Source organism: Procambarus clarkii, chromosome 32, assembly GCF_040958095.1.
Source record: "Procambarus clarkii isolate CNS0578487 chromosome 32, FALCON_Pclarkii_2.0, whole genome shotgun sequence".
In the NCBI taxonomy this organism is placed as follows: domain Eukaryota; kingdom Metazoa; phylum Arthropoda; class Malacostraca; order Decapoda; family Cambaridae; genus Procambarus; species Procambarus clarkii.
The window spans coordinates 38,435,957-38,450,291 of record NC_091181.1 but is presented as its reverse complement, the minus strand read 5'-3'; the positions used below and the strand labels follow the sequence as shown (position 1 = coordinate 38,450,291).

Here is a 14,335-nt window from a genome sequence, read left to right as displayed (position 1 = left end):
CATGGGGCCAAGTAGCAGGAACTCCACCGGGGCATGGGGCCAAGTAGCAGGAACTCCACCGGGGCATGGGGCCAAGTAGCAGGAACTCCACCGGGGCATGGGGCCAAGTAGCAGGAACTCCACCGGGGCATGGGGCCAAGTAGCAGGAACTCCACCGGGGCATGGGGCCAAGTAGCAGGAACTCCACCGGGGCATGGGGCCAAGTAGCAGGAACTCCACCAGGGCATGGGGCCAAGTAGCAGGAACTCCACCGGGGCATGGGGCCAAGTAGCAGGAACTCCACCGGGGGATTAAAGAAACTAATCAGGTGAGGAGCGTCACCCTATACCGAGGAGTGTGGTAGTCACCCTCCCGGGGACACTCCTCGCCCCTCCGCTTGCATCACTCACACTCATCCTGAATACTGATTTGACTCATCGCCAATGCTCTACCATGCCTTGGCGAACACCCTCTCTCTCTCCCCCCCGGCACTAAACCACATCATTCCTCCGCACAGCAACACACACACACAATCAAGTTGCCATTAATCACACTCGTCAGGAAAAGGATTAAGTGAGTTTCCCTCATCATCTGCGTCACCTGCATGTTCCCGGCGGCTGGCGAAACAAAGTTAAATTGAACACGAATGATAGTGGGAAGAGTTACACCAGAGGTGAGAATCTCGTTTTCTGAGGTTCAGCACGGTAGGCTCGATCAGATTCAGTGTGTGTGTGTCAGTGGTCTGAGGTGGTCGTGTGCCGGTGCTGCTCCGCTGGTCGCGACTTGAACCAACTGCTCTCCTTAGCAGTCTTGAAGAAAAAGTTCACATGATTTTGCTGGATACAATATAACCTGGTACTTGGATTAATTGATATCGCTTATTACAGTTGTGTCACTCGGTGAGTACCCCTGTATCTTGTCTAAATGTTTTTTTGTGTGAATTATGTAGGGATATATATATATTATATATATATATATATATATATTATATATATGTATTATATATATAATACATATATATATTATATATATATATATATATATATATTAATTTATTATGCCAACAAATGTATACACTGATGGGTGTACCCATCTCGGTGTATATACTTTGAGTTTACCTCCACCGTTGACTATGGTAATTCAGAACTAAAGTATACTTGCTGGTAAATCTCAGAATGGAAGTGAGTAAAAGTTAATCGCATTGTTAAGTAAAGCTCGCTGGCATTACCGGCCTCTGATCTGTTCACTGTTGCTTCAACAGGCCAAGTAACGCTAATGGCTACTGTTGCTTATCATGTTTCAAGTAACGTTAGCGGCTACAATTGTGCTTTGCTTTAACAGGATGCAAGTAATGTTAGTGGTGGCCGTGAGCTATGGTTTTATCTCTCGTATCTCCAATATATCCGGCCGTCAGTACCCTCTTAACCTTACTGGTGCCCGTGCCACCTCTTGGGTAGCTTAATCTTCATCTTAACGTATAGGCACACTGAGCACAGGGAGCCCCGTGCTGTGCCATAGTGTTCATGAAAGATCTCTTGGCAGAGTGCACAATTACTGAACCTTCAGCTGGAAAGGCCTAAAATCCTATTTTAAATTATATTTTTAATATAGATAATATGTGTATTATTTATTATTATCTGAGGGTAATCCTGTATCTCACCCTGACCACCCTACCATGCCTGGTGCTGGTGAGAGACTAATAATAACAGTACCCAGACCTCCTGTCAAACAGGCTTCACAATCACCTTCCTTTTGTTCGTGTAAGTTTCCTAAGACTTTTCAAGGGTGTCCTTTAGAATAACACATTGCTACTGATATTTAGCATCAATAATAATCTTCGAGTATATATATATATATTGCTTTGCATTCGAGATATGGTTCAGATGGTTCAAAGTGTTAGGTAAGTGAACGGAGGGTGTATATAATAGGTTATTATATTTAAAGCCACGGACGACATTGAGTGAGGGACGACTCTCTCTCTCGTGACCTTTATTAACGCGGCCCGTATGACCCAAGTATCGCGCCCTAACTTCCGGACAGACATTGTCAAAGACCACGTCTGATGCCACTTATACGATTCGCCGAGTCGTCACAAAAGTTGATTCCCATCATATAATTGCTGCTGTTGACTCGGAAAGACTCAGGAACGTGTGTGTTGTGAGGGTGAAATGAGAGGAAGCGGCCGGTGCCAGCATGACTCGAGGGTATCCACACTCGACAACTCTTGGGGAACCCCTAAGTCGTATTCTTAGAATTGACATTTGAGTGATGTTATGATTCCTCGTAACTAGTTAATGGGATTTGTTGCCAGACTGCCATGACACATTAAATAAATAATACAAAATACTGATTTGAATCTTGACCATTTTATGCCCGTGTCCCGCTCTTGGGTGGTTTAATCTTTATCAATCAATCTTGACCATTATAAAACATACAGGCTCACCATAGCCCGTGCTACTTGCCCCGCTCCTGTGCCCTGTAAGTTACGGGCTCACCATAGCCCGTGGTACTTGGAACTCGTTCCGAGTAGCTGAATCTATAACAACAACATATAAAACATAATTATTGAAGACTGCAGTGATGTCTGGAGGCAGCCCCCACAACATTATACAAGAGCTACAAGAGTTGTACAAGAGATCCTGGTGCATGTAGAGTGTATACTGTAGCCCCTGGACTATGTTCATGACTAAGGTGCTCAGTAAGGTATTATGGTGACCTTAATAACCCTTCTGCGGTTGATAGGCTTTAAGTCCAATCCTAAATCAAAATCTGTGGTAGAGTGAGGGTGGAAGAGGGCCGCCACCGCCGCCCATTAAACCCCAGACACGTGTGTGTTACAGCCACACGACCCACCGCCGCCGCCGCCTCCCTCCTGCTGGAGTACCACCACCTGCGCCGGGAGAAAATGACGACGTCATAGTGACGTCACATACCTTGTGCATATATCTATATATAAAACAACATTTTGTATTTTATTTTGGTTAGGTTAAGTTAAAATAAATTAGGCTGGATTGGGTGGCTTTACTGTATGCATCCCCAAGCTCCATGTAGGTGCCCTTATAGCCCCTTGTAGGCGCCCTTAGCCCCTTGTAGGTTGCCCTTAGCCCCTTATAGGCGCCCTTAGCCCCTTGTAGGCGCTCTTAGCCCCTTGTAGGCGCCCTTAGCCCCTTGTAGGCGCCCTTAGTCCCTTGTAGGCGCCCTTAGTCCCTTGTAGGCGCCCTTAGCCCCTTGTAGACGCCCTTAGCTCCATTTAGACGCCCCCTAGCTCCGTGTAGGCGACCCCTGTCCCATTTTGGGCGACCTCTGGCTGCTTGCAAGCGACCTCTAGCCCAGTGTAGGACGATCATTAGGATGGCGCCCCGCAGGTTGCCACTGTTAGGCGTCATCCATCAGCGAGAGACCAGTGACTCCTCGTCCACCCTCCTGAAGCCCTGACTTTACGTACAGTAAATAATACATCTCCGATATGTCTTATTATTTCTACTGAATACATCTTGCATATTGTAAGATGGTAAACCACCAGAAGACATACCATTACCCGACATTATACCAGAAGAATGAATCATGAGTCAAAACCATGGTCTAGCCCCTCGCCCCTCGGGGCAAAATAAAAAAAATGAATTAGTCAGCCCCAACTGGTAACGTTTGAAAAAAAATCTTCCACTTATCGCATTTCCTTACTCGATAACTCGTCATCCTGTTCTTGGCATTTGGTTATCATGCCAGCTGCTTATTGCTTTTTGTTTCTAGCTCCTCTTATATATAAATAATTCATTGTGTCGGGGGGGACAGGAAGCCAGGTTATACATAAAGTACATGTTAGGCTTATACCTAGGTTCCTCCCGCTCAGGGTCGAATTACTGACTCCGCCCAGGATGTAACCCCACACCATGCTGACTAACTCCTCGGTACCTATTTACTGCTAGGTGGACAGGAGCATGAGGTGACAGGAAACGCGTCCAATCATTTATGATTCGTCCGCGATTCGAACCCGGAATTTTCGATTGTGAGTAAGAACGAACCCGACTGTGCTACCCAGACCCTCCCCCTCTGTCCTTGTCCCCTTCTTTCCCTCCTTCAGTTCCCCTCGTCCTTCCCTTCATCCTTCACGTCCCGTCTTCCAAATTCCTCGCGTCTCTTCCTTGGTCACGAGGCGTCCGATAGAACTCCCCAAGTTAGGTGACTTGTACATGCTGCTATGGCGGTGTGTCCACTCACAGGATGAGTGGCGCTGCCCAATAAACTCGCCCCTCGGGGGAAACGAAAAAAAATTCAATTGTGACTGCCGGTGGCGCACGCTGTGGTCCCCGGCGCCTGTGCCACCAGCTAGAGGACCCGGTGCTGTGACGCTCTCTGGCACTAGGCCTAATGACAGACTCACCAACTCCACCTAGTCTTTCCCATTATCGTGGACAGGACGCCTGTTATGCTTGTTGAGATCGCCTTAGGTCAACGACTGACCTCCGGGATACGATGCACATTACTGCCTAACTCCCGGGTACCTATTTACTGCTTGGACAGCAGATGCATCAGGTGTAAGGAAACATGCCCAAACGTCTCGTCCTGCCTGGGTATCGAGTTCACTACCGTCAGGAGCTGTCCCTTAGCGGTAGTGAAGGACACCTTCGCCCACCGTACGAGTGCCCTTGGTGCTAGCGATGCCACTCTTGGCAATAAGTGCGGAAATTTTGAAATTTGGATAAACAAAAATGGCCGTCTTCAGTCCTCGCCTCTGAAGATGACGTAGCCTAAGCTGTGAGGCTATTGACGTCATTAATCTCTCAGTAGTATGGCTTGAAACACGACTCGTCTTGCTCGTCCTCTGGCCTTTATGAAGAAAACGTTCACCATAATACTTTATGACATCATTATATAAATACTCAAATGAACAGCATAAAACACGGAATTGATGAACCATCAAATGAAAATAGAGAACGGATTTTAGGAGTGTATCACCGTCAACTTGTTGAATACACATTTTGACAAAGAAACTGGCAAATTCAAACTTTTCAGGTATGATTCATTTATTCTTGGAGGTAGCCCGGAGGAGTGATAACGAAGCTGTCCCCCGACCCTTGGAGGCAGCCAGGGGGGGGGGGGGTGAGGTCCCCCGACCCTTGGAGGCAGCCAGGGGGGGGGGGGTGAGGTCCCCCGACCCTTGGAGGCAGCCAGGGGTGAGGTCCCCCGACCCTTGGACACAGCCAGGGGTGAGGTCCCCCGACCCTTGGAGGCAGCCAGGGGTGAGGTCCCCCGACCCTTGGACACAGCCAGGGGGTGAGGTCCCCTGACCCCTGGACACAGCCAGGGGGTGAGGTCCCCCTGACCCTTGGAGGCAGCCAGCAAGAGCCACACCCATCCATGGCGTTGCGGAACCAGCCAGGCGACGTTTCCCATCGATTGATCTGCTACAACAAGAATGTTCCTCAGTTTCTATTATTATTGATTTCGCTCCGTTCTTTACCTTGACAGTGACATCCCCGCTATATAGCTGAAGCCAACACAGCAAATAGTTTAACACTGTATTAGTCTGGACAACTCGCTGCTAGAAAGGCGGGGTCCAAGAGCTGATACCAGATTCCTCAGGTACAAAGAGGTGAGTACCCGCTGCCACCTCGCGCGTCTTGCTGGTAAAATAAACAGTGAGGAATGTAAAGACAAAAATAATCATCCCAGTGGGAGAGGAATACTGCCGTGCTCAGGTGTCACACCCCACTGTCATCCCCGGCTTGTTGTCACACCCCACTGTCATCCCCGGCTTGTTGTCACACCCCACTGTCATCCCTGGCTTGTTGTCACACCCCACTGTCATCCCTGGCTTGTTGTCACACCCCACTGTCATCCCCGGCTTGTTGTCACACCCCACTGTCATCCCTGGCTTGTTGTCACACCCCACTGTCATCCCTGGCTTGTTGTCACACCCCACTGTCATCCCCGGCTTGTTGTCACACCCCACTGTCATCCCTGGCTTGTTGTCACACCCCACTGTCATCCCCGGCTTGTTGTCACACCCCACTGTCATCCCTGGCTTGTTGTCACACCCCACTGTCATCCCCGGCTTGTTGTCACACCCCACTGTCATCCCTGGCTTGTTGTCACACCCCCACTGTCAACCCTGGCTTGTTGTCACACCCCCACTGTCAACCCTGGCTTGTCACACCCCCACTGTCATCCCTGGCTTGTTGTCACACCCCACTGTCATCCCTGGCTTGTTGTCACACCCCCACTGTCAACCCTGGCTTGTTGTCACACCCCCACTGTCAACCCTGGCTTGTTGTCACACCCCCACTGTCATCCCTGGCTTGTTGTCACACCCCCACTGTCATCCCCGGCTTGTTGTCACACCCCACTGTCGTCCCTGGCTTGTTGTCACACCCCCACTGTCAATCCTGGCTTGTTGTCACACCCCCACTGTCATCCCTGGCTTGTTGTCACACCCCCACTGTCAACCCTGGCTTCTTGTCACACCCCCACTGTCAACCCTGGCTTGTTGTCACACCCCACTGTCATCCCTGGCTTGTTGTCACACCCCCACTGTCAACCCTGGCTTGTTGTCACACCCCCACTGTCATCCCTGGCTTGTTGTCACACCCCCACTGTCAACCCTGGCTTGTTGTCACAACCGTTTGGGCAGGTATCCTTTGATGTTTCAACTCCTGGCTCTTGAAAAGTGTTCAAGAGCCAATCTCTTGAATACTGTTAGAGGTCGGCCAAATACTGTTAGAGGTCGGCCAGTTACTCTTCATACATTCCTAGATCCTTTGCATAGATTTTTCGTTCTGTAGTATGATTTGACTGCGTTTTATATACGGTTTCCGTTTTTATTACTTCATATTATAATCTGTGGCCCATTGAAAGACTTGATTAACGTCAGATTGGAGGTTTGCTGTGTCCTCTATATTGTCTACTCCCATGAAAATCCTAGTGACATCAACAAATTGTGATACAATAGTTTGTGTTTTTGTCTATTTCTGATGTGAAGAGGAAAAGTACTGGAGCAAGCACGGTCCTGGTACCCAAGTTGGGAGGTGGGGGGCCGTAAGTCGACCCCGGGCCCCGCCGGGTGCCCCACCTATGATTTGTATTCGGATTGTTTACGTTTTAGGATCACATCATACTGCACATGTTGTAGGTGACTCAGTACACTACTTTGTGCAAATGTCGAGATATGACGGCCCGTGGATACTACTTTTATCAGCTGTGGTCACAACTGGCCTAGTTGTTGATGGTTTATACTCGCACACTTTAAATAGGACTGTGTGTGTGTGTGTGTGTGTGTGTGTGTGTGTGTGTGTGTGTGTGTGTGTGTGTGTGTGTGTAAGTCTTCTACCACGTCACTTGAGATAATAACGTTTGTGAGCAGGTGTGCACGTCAAACTATACACGTGTGTGTCATCAGAGGCGGGGCCCCGTGTGCCAGTCAAGTGTGTGTGTGCCCAAGCTGATAACAGCTCCCACTGTCATCAACCTCACCTGATAGCCGCCCTCACGCCCATGGAACCCATCGTCGGATGACAGCTTGCCTACCCTCTTACCAGTGACGTCACACTTGTGGTGTCATGCTCGTCACTTGTTATAATAGAGGAATAACAGTACCATTAATGACTTGCTCTCTATAATTATCTTTAAATTCTAATTCAAAAATGTTAACAAAATGTTCAAATATAAACATATAATTGCTGGTAGTAAGCAAGTGAATAAATGGAGATGATTGTACCTGGTGATTAGGCTAATGGCTGGGCGTCTAATCAGAGGAAATGTTTTTGCCTAAATAAATCAACTGGATGAGGAGTGGTCGCCTTTATAGGCTAAAGATAAAATGTTAAATGTTGCATTCCAAAATGAGATTCACATTTATGAACACTGGGACTATTTACTCGTAGGAAAGTGGCGTAAACATCTCCTTAATATTGGGAAATTGTCTGTAGGCTACCAATTTGTGCAGAACTGAAGGGGATCATATCCTAGGCTAGGTGTACGGTGGTGCTGTCCACGGCTAGGTGCACGGTGGTGCTGTCCACGTCTAGGTGCACGGTGGTGCTGCCCACGGCTAGGTGCACGGTGGTGCTGTCCACGGCTAGGTGCACGGTGGTGCTGTCCACGGCTAGGTGCACGGTGGTGCTGTCCACGGCTAGGTGCACGGTGGTGCTGTCCACGTCTAGGTGCACGGTGGTGCTGTCCACGGCTAGGTGCACGGTGGTGCTGTCCACGGCTAGGTGCACGGTGGTGCTGTCCACGGCTAGGTGCACAGTGGTGCTGTCCATGGCTAGGAAGTCGGCGATGCTATAGGCCTGTGTGGAACGTGACAGGAAATTATCACTCTTCCCAAACTGGGCCACTGGGCCCATGAGTCTCCCTTTGACACCCATGCATGCAAGCTCATCTATGATCGCAATTCCTTGTGCTTTACCGAGGGCTCCTTTGATGTCAACAAATACAGAGTTCTTAGTTGTGTCATTAGCTAAGTAATTACCTATACAATTTACTGTATTCCGTCCTTTAACAAATCCGTTGATCCTTCATGCACGTCCTTTCTCTATCCTGCTGTTGTACATAAACATTTCCTGAGTATTTTATGTGTTTGGATCATGTCCCATTTGTGGTGGATGAGATATGGCGAGGGTGGAAGTGGTGCGACTCACATTCTGGAAAGTTATCAAGGAAAGTGCTCCCGTCTCAAACCGTATAATTTTAACGGCTGGGGCCCCAAGTGGCGCTCTTGGTGAAAGATTAAATAAAAGCATCAGCAATTGGGCAACGTAGGTAGGCCTACTGGACCAGTGGACGACGTAGGCCTACTCGACCAGTAGACGACGTAGGCCTACTGGACCAATGAACACACCCTTGGCTTAGTTCGAGTTGCCCGTCTTAGGATTGCTTCCACGCAGGGAATTTATTGTAAGGCAGTGATATGAGTGCCTGGGTGCGGACAGTAAGGCAGTGACATGAGTGCCAGGGTGCGGACAGTAAGGCAGTGACATGAGTGCCAGGGTGCGGACAGTAAGGCAGTGACATGAGTGCCAGGGTGCGGACAGTAAGGCAGTGACATGAGTGCCTGGGTGCGGACAGTAAGGCAGTGACATGAGTGCCAGGGTGCGGACAGTAAGGCAGTGACATGAGTGCCAGGGTGCGGACAGTAAGGCAGTGACATGAGTGCCAGGGTGCGGACAGTAAGGCAGTGACATGAGTGCCAGGGTGCGGACAGTAAGGCAGTGACATGAGTGCCAGGGTGCGGACAGTAAGGCAGTAGTGACATGAGTGCCAGGGTGCGGACAGTAAGGCAGTGACATGAGTGCCAGGGTGCGGACAGTAAGGCAGTAGTGACATGAGTGCCAGGGTGCGGACAGTAAGGCAGTAGTGACATGAGTGCCAGGGTGCGGACAGTAAGGCAGTAGTGACACGAGTGCCAGGGTGCGGACAGTAAGGATCAAACAACCAAGAACTCGGGGTGCTTAATTCAAGTTAAAAAATGACATTCGACTGTAATTTTTAATTTCCTGCTGCGTACACAAGAAGTTATGATGAACTGATTTGATGTATTTACCGTCAGGTATACATTTGTTTTCACAATAGCTTACAATTATATTCTTTAAGTGTAGCATTTATATGAAGATCACACATGATACGGGCACTAGCATGTGTTCCCTCACCCCTGACACGCAGGATACATAACATTGCGTCAGCCTCCACAATATCTAGAATGCTGAATGCATCAAGGCTACGTATAGTAATTTGTTAATAATACCACATCTCCAACCTGCCGAAGCCGTAAATGCTAAAACTCTGTTAAATTTTAGTCAAACTGGAAAAGATCATTAACAAAAATGGGGAGGGGGAACCTTTGACAAGTCGCCGGCTTCCTGTCCTCGTCGAGGACACTAGTGTTAAGTGGTCCTCAGGTAAATCAGGGTTGTCACTTTCCTCCGTGTGGGCCAGGAAGCAGTAGATCTTAATACGTGATGAGTCGTTTCCTCCAGTACCAACTTAGCCGACACGGCCCTGTACGTGATCTCAGCACGTACCGCCACGCTGACAGCTACCAGGGACCGTCACACTGACAGTTACCACGGACCGTCACACTGACAGCTAGGCCCACATGTGTCCAGCCGACCAGTCACTCATAGTAAAACTATTCTGACTTCAATGGACTCTTTGAGAAGTTTTTAAGTGGACTCTTTGAAGAACACGACTTAGCTGTATTATGGAGAGCTTTGAAGGAACTACATGATCCTTCTGTAGATATTATATGATTTATCTGCGATATGGAGTGTTTTAAAAGAAGTGAATGATAGTTTGGTCGCTGTAATATGACCTACAAGATTCTGATTATTACAGGAATCTTCATCTAACCATTACGCTCAGAATAACATGTAGTTTTACAACTTAAATACTACCAAAGTGCACATGCAAGGAACCAGTGTTATGTTGTAACCTTTATGTTGTGTCGTGTTCTCTTGCAGCTTTACAGCTTTATAATATTTATTAAGTCACTGTTGTGCTCGGTGTATTGTGCAATTATAACTGCGTCAACAATGTAGCATTATTACATAAGCAGCACTATGATGTGAATTGTAATGAGTTATCTTCTGTCCTCCCTACCCTACCCCTCCTTCCCCTCCATCTTCCCCCCCTCCCCCAACATTGTCCTCTTCCTCCTCCTCTTCCTCCTCCTCACCAACAGACTTTGCCTGGCAAGAAAACAGTTGCCAGGCTTTGGAAAACACATCCACAGTTTCAGACTTCACTAGGGTAGGGGGGTTACCACAGATGCTGATATATCTCAAAGGGTGGCACTGGGGCAGACTCCAACTGGCCTATGACACACATGTTTGCTGAGGCTAGCCCCAATCATCTGGTCTCCAACCTTCCACACACACACACACACACACACACACACACACACACACACACACACACACACACACACACACACACACACACACACACACATTATATATATATATATATATATATATATATATATATATATATATATATATATATGCGAACAAGCCTGAATGGTCCCCAGGACATATGCAACTGAAAACTCACACCCCAGAAGTGACTCGAACCCATACTCCCAGAAGCAACGCATCTGGTATGTACAAGACGGTCAAGTGGATTAAGGCGTCTTGTACATACCAGATGCGTTGCTTCTGGGAGTATGGGTTCGAGTCACTTCTGGGGTGTGAGTTTTCAGTTATATATATATATATATATATATATATATATATATATATATATATATATATATATATATATATATATATATATATATATATATATTCTCTAAAGTAACTTTGGAGGTAAAGTCGCCCAGTTAAAGTTCATCTTCCCTCCTAAGTGACTACGGAGGGAAAGGTCAGATAACTGGTAGATGTAAGGCGAGATCCACTGTCCTCCTGACTAGTCTTCCACTGATCTGGTCCACAGTCCGCACCGTATACGCGCTGCTGTCCCGTCACTGCAGCGGTGGAAATGGGGTAACCACTTGGCACTCACTTCCGGGTCGTCGACCAAGTGTTAACGTCGACGTTAACAGCCATGAATGTCTGGCGACCCGGTCACAGGGGAGAAAAGGCTTTTTGCTGTATGGCTGTATGAGAGTTTCCGTCTTCTTGTGGGTTTGTTGTCCGTCTTGCTGGCAATGCTGCTCCATAGATCCAGTCTTCCTGAGAGTATACTGACATCACACCAGGTCTTTACGAGTCAACAGCCAACCTGTCCTTTCGCATAGTACAGCGGCGCATTTTGACCTATTAATCATAGCGGCTCGCAAAATTGACGGACTCGCATTGTCTATGCGTGAGTCCTGGGTTAGGTTAAGTTTGAGCAATTGTGTAAATAATTTTTGTAACGTGACAACTCGAGAGGACGGGTTCCAGGGAACACTTCAGGAGCACATCAGGAATTTGAAGTTCAAGGCCACACATTAATCGAAAGTCGAGACTGTGTAGGGCAGGCAGACCTGCAGGCGCCGGGGCCTTGGTGGCGGGCTGTGTGTCTGGGGGGTGTCCCTATAGGGGTGTCCCTATAGGGGTGTCCCTATGGGGTGGAGGTTGTTTTAGGGGTGGTTGACGGGAGTAGCGAGGGGGGAAGGGGGATAGGAGTGAGATTATCAGGGATGGGAGAGGTGGTGGTGGGTGTATGAGTCACGTCTCCCCCCCCCCCACCTTCCCGCTGCTATCCCAGCTGCGCTAATAGAATTTATGCCTACCCGCGAGGTCAAATGAGCTTCACGTGTACACTGCACATGTTTTCAAAATGCACAATAAAGTAGTATAGTATAGCTCTAGACACTAGTAAGGCAGTTAAACTAAGTAAACCTATTGATTAGTGGAGATAGAGTAACGTTGATGCACCCAGTGGCACACTATCGTAGAGCCATGACTATTCAACGCCGAACCAACGCTCAGTTGGTCATTTGTGATAACGTCACAAATATGGGACGTTAATAACGGGATCAACGTTATTAACGTCTGATTTTCGTAATATTATTAACGTTGGATTTACGTCATCAACGTGGTTTCTGCAGATTTGCCCGGGGGGGGGGGACTGAATATCCTTGGCAGAGTTTTATGATTTCATTTACAAATATTTTCATTACATTTACAAATATTTTCATTAGTCACAATGAATGGTGTTTAATTAATCTTTTAGTTTTATGATGGCAGGAGAGGTAAGGCGATGCCAGGCGACTTTGGTGCTTTTGTTCACACTTTCACACCCAAACAAAATGGAGGACAGTGCCATTCACAGTCGAGAGAAAATGATCAGTTCAAATAAAAAAAAAAATATATATAAATATATATAATTTACTTATTTATTTATTTACACAAAAACAAAAAATATACAAAGTCTTCATAGGCTACATAGTCTTCCAGAGTTGGTCCCCCTCTTTTGATAATTACTTCACAGAAATATATAGGCAATATTTCGGGCCAAAGTCGGAACTCTTTATTTTCCTCCAGCAGAGAGGAAGAGTGACGGAGGGGCGCAGCCTGTCCTCTTGCTGAACGCGCTACATTTTTGACTTAGTGGAGCCTAGCGCATAAAACAAATATTCTGCCTCGACCAGACTAATATCCCAGGTTCGCGGTGTTGCGTGCTCCTGTTCCAGCTCCTAGCGGGCAGGATTGCACAAGTAGCGTTGAGGTAACATAGGATTGACGCTATCAAGTAACGAGAGTAAAGATTCACCAATTGCATCGTTATTATTGGTTCACAATGAAAGTGAAGTGACACTTTAGAGCGTCTTATCAGAATACCAATGTCCCATGAAGTAACATCAAGGAGGTGAAGTGCCTTACCAACCAGAGGCCAGCGTGAGGGACGAGATCAACGACCCGGGGATCTTTACAAGGCCTCGTTTTAACGTGCACTAACCGCTGCAATTTGGAAGCAGCCTCGTCAACTTCCAAATAATCGTCGGGGATCAAATTTGTATCGTTCTTCCGTTTCTACGCAAACTAACACATTCACAAAGCAATTGCGTATTGTTGCTTTGTTAAGAAGAGAGTGGTATTAGAGCCTAATGATCAGACATACCAATCAGGAAAAGACAGGATCCCAGTGGGCACATGCTGAGCAAACGGCGTTTTTTCAACGTTAAATCAACGTCGATGACGTTGATTTAACATTACTCGAAATGTTTTGCTCTCTGGGATATGAGAACAAAGGGAAGGACCATTGTCCAACCCCTTGAACCGTCGGGGATCGAACGCCGACCTGCTGATGCGAGGTCGTTGCTTTACGGAGCCGTCCATGTAAAGTGACAGTACACAGCTAGCAGAGGATGTCTGAAGCCCGCCTCCTCCATCCAGACCGTTTTCTTTTCTATTATTAACACATTTAGGTACATGTGCATTATATAAGATTATATTCACTCCAAACATCTACCACCTACGGGCTATTCATACCCGTGCCACCTCTTGTGGTGGCTTATCTTAATAAATCGGAATCAAGAACTAGCTACGTGATGCTAGAAGATCCCCACCACACCGGGTGGTCAGTCATATCAGGCCATGTTATCGGTATTCTACTCTGGCAAACTGTGGGTGCATTATGAGGATATCATCAAGAACACGAGAATTAATATAGTGAATGCAAGGCTGCAGGTACCCCACGCCGGGGGGTGTGAAGGTCCCCGTCAGGACAGATAACCCGGCGGTGGACAGGGCGTATGACACGTTAAGCTTGCTGAGATTCTCCTTTTCTCCTGATATATTATTAGCTATGAACATTTGAAAGTCTGGTGTATTTACCGGTACTCGCAAGTGTACCTAGGGGCTGTTGAGTGTACCTGTGTGTATGCTGTACCGGCAAGTATGTACTCATTGGCGATTGGGTGTATATATGG

General features: G+C 47.5%; 1 protein-coding gene across 1 annotated transcript in view; it reads left to right on the top strand.

Moving 5' to 3' along the window:
* Positions 1-476: 476 nt before the first annotated feature.
* LOC123759472 (nucleolar protein dao-5-like) overlaps positions 477-14,335 on the top strand; it is a 39,058-nt gene continuing 25,199 nt past the window's right edge. The window contains exon 1 of the mRNA XM_069335259.1: positions 477-878. The gene's annotated coding sequence lies outside the window, so the exon portion shown is untranslated. The remainder of the gene's footprint in view (positions 879-14,335) is intronic.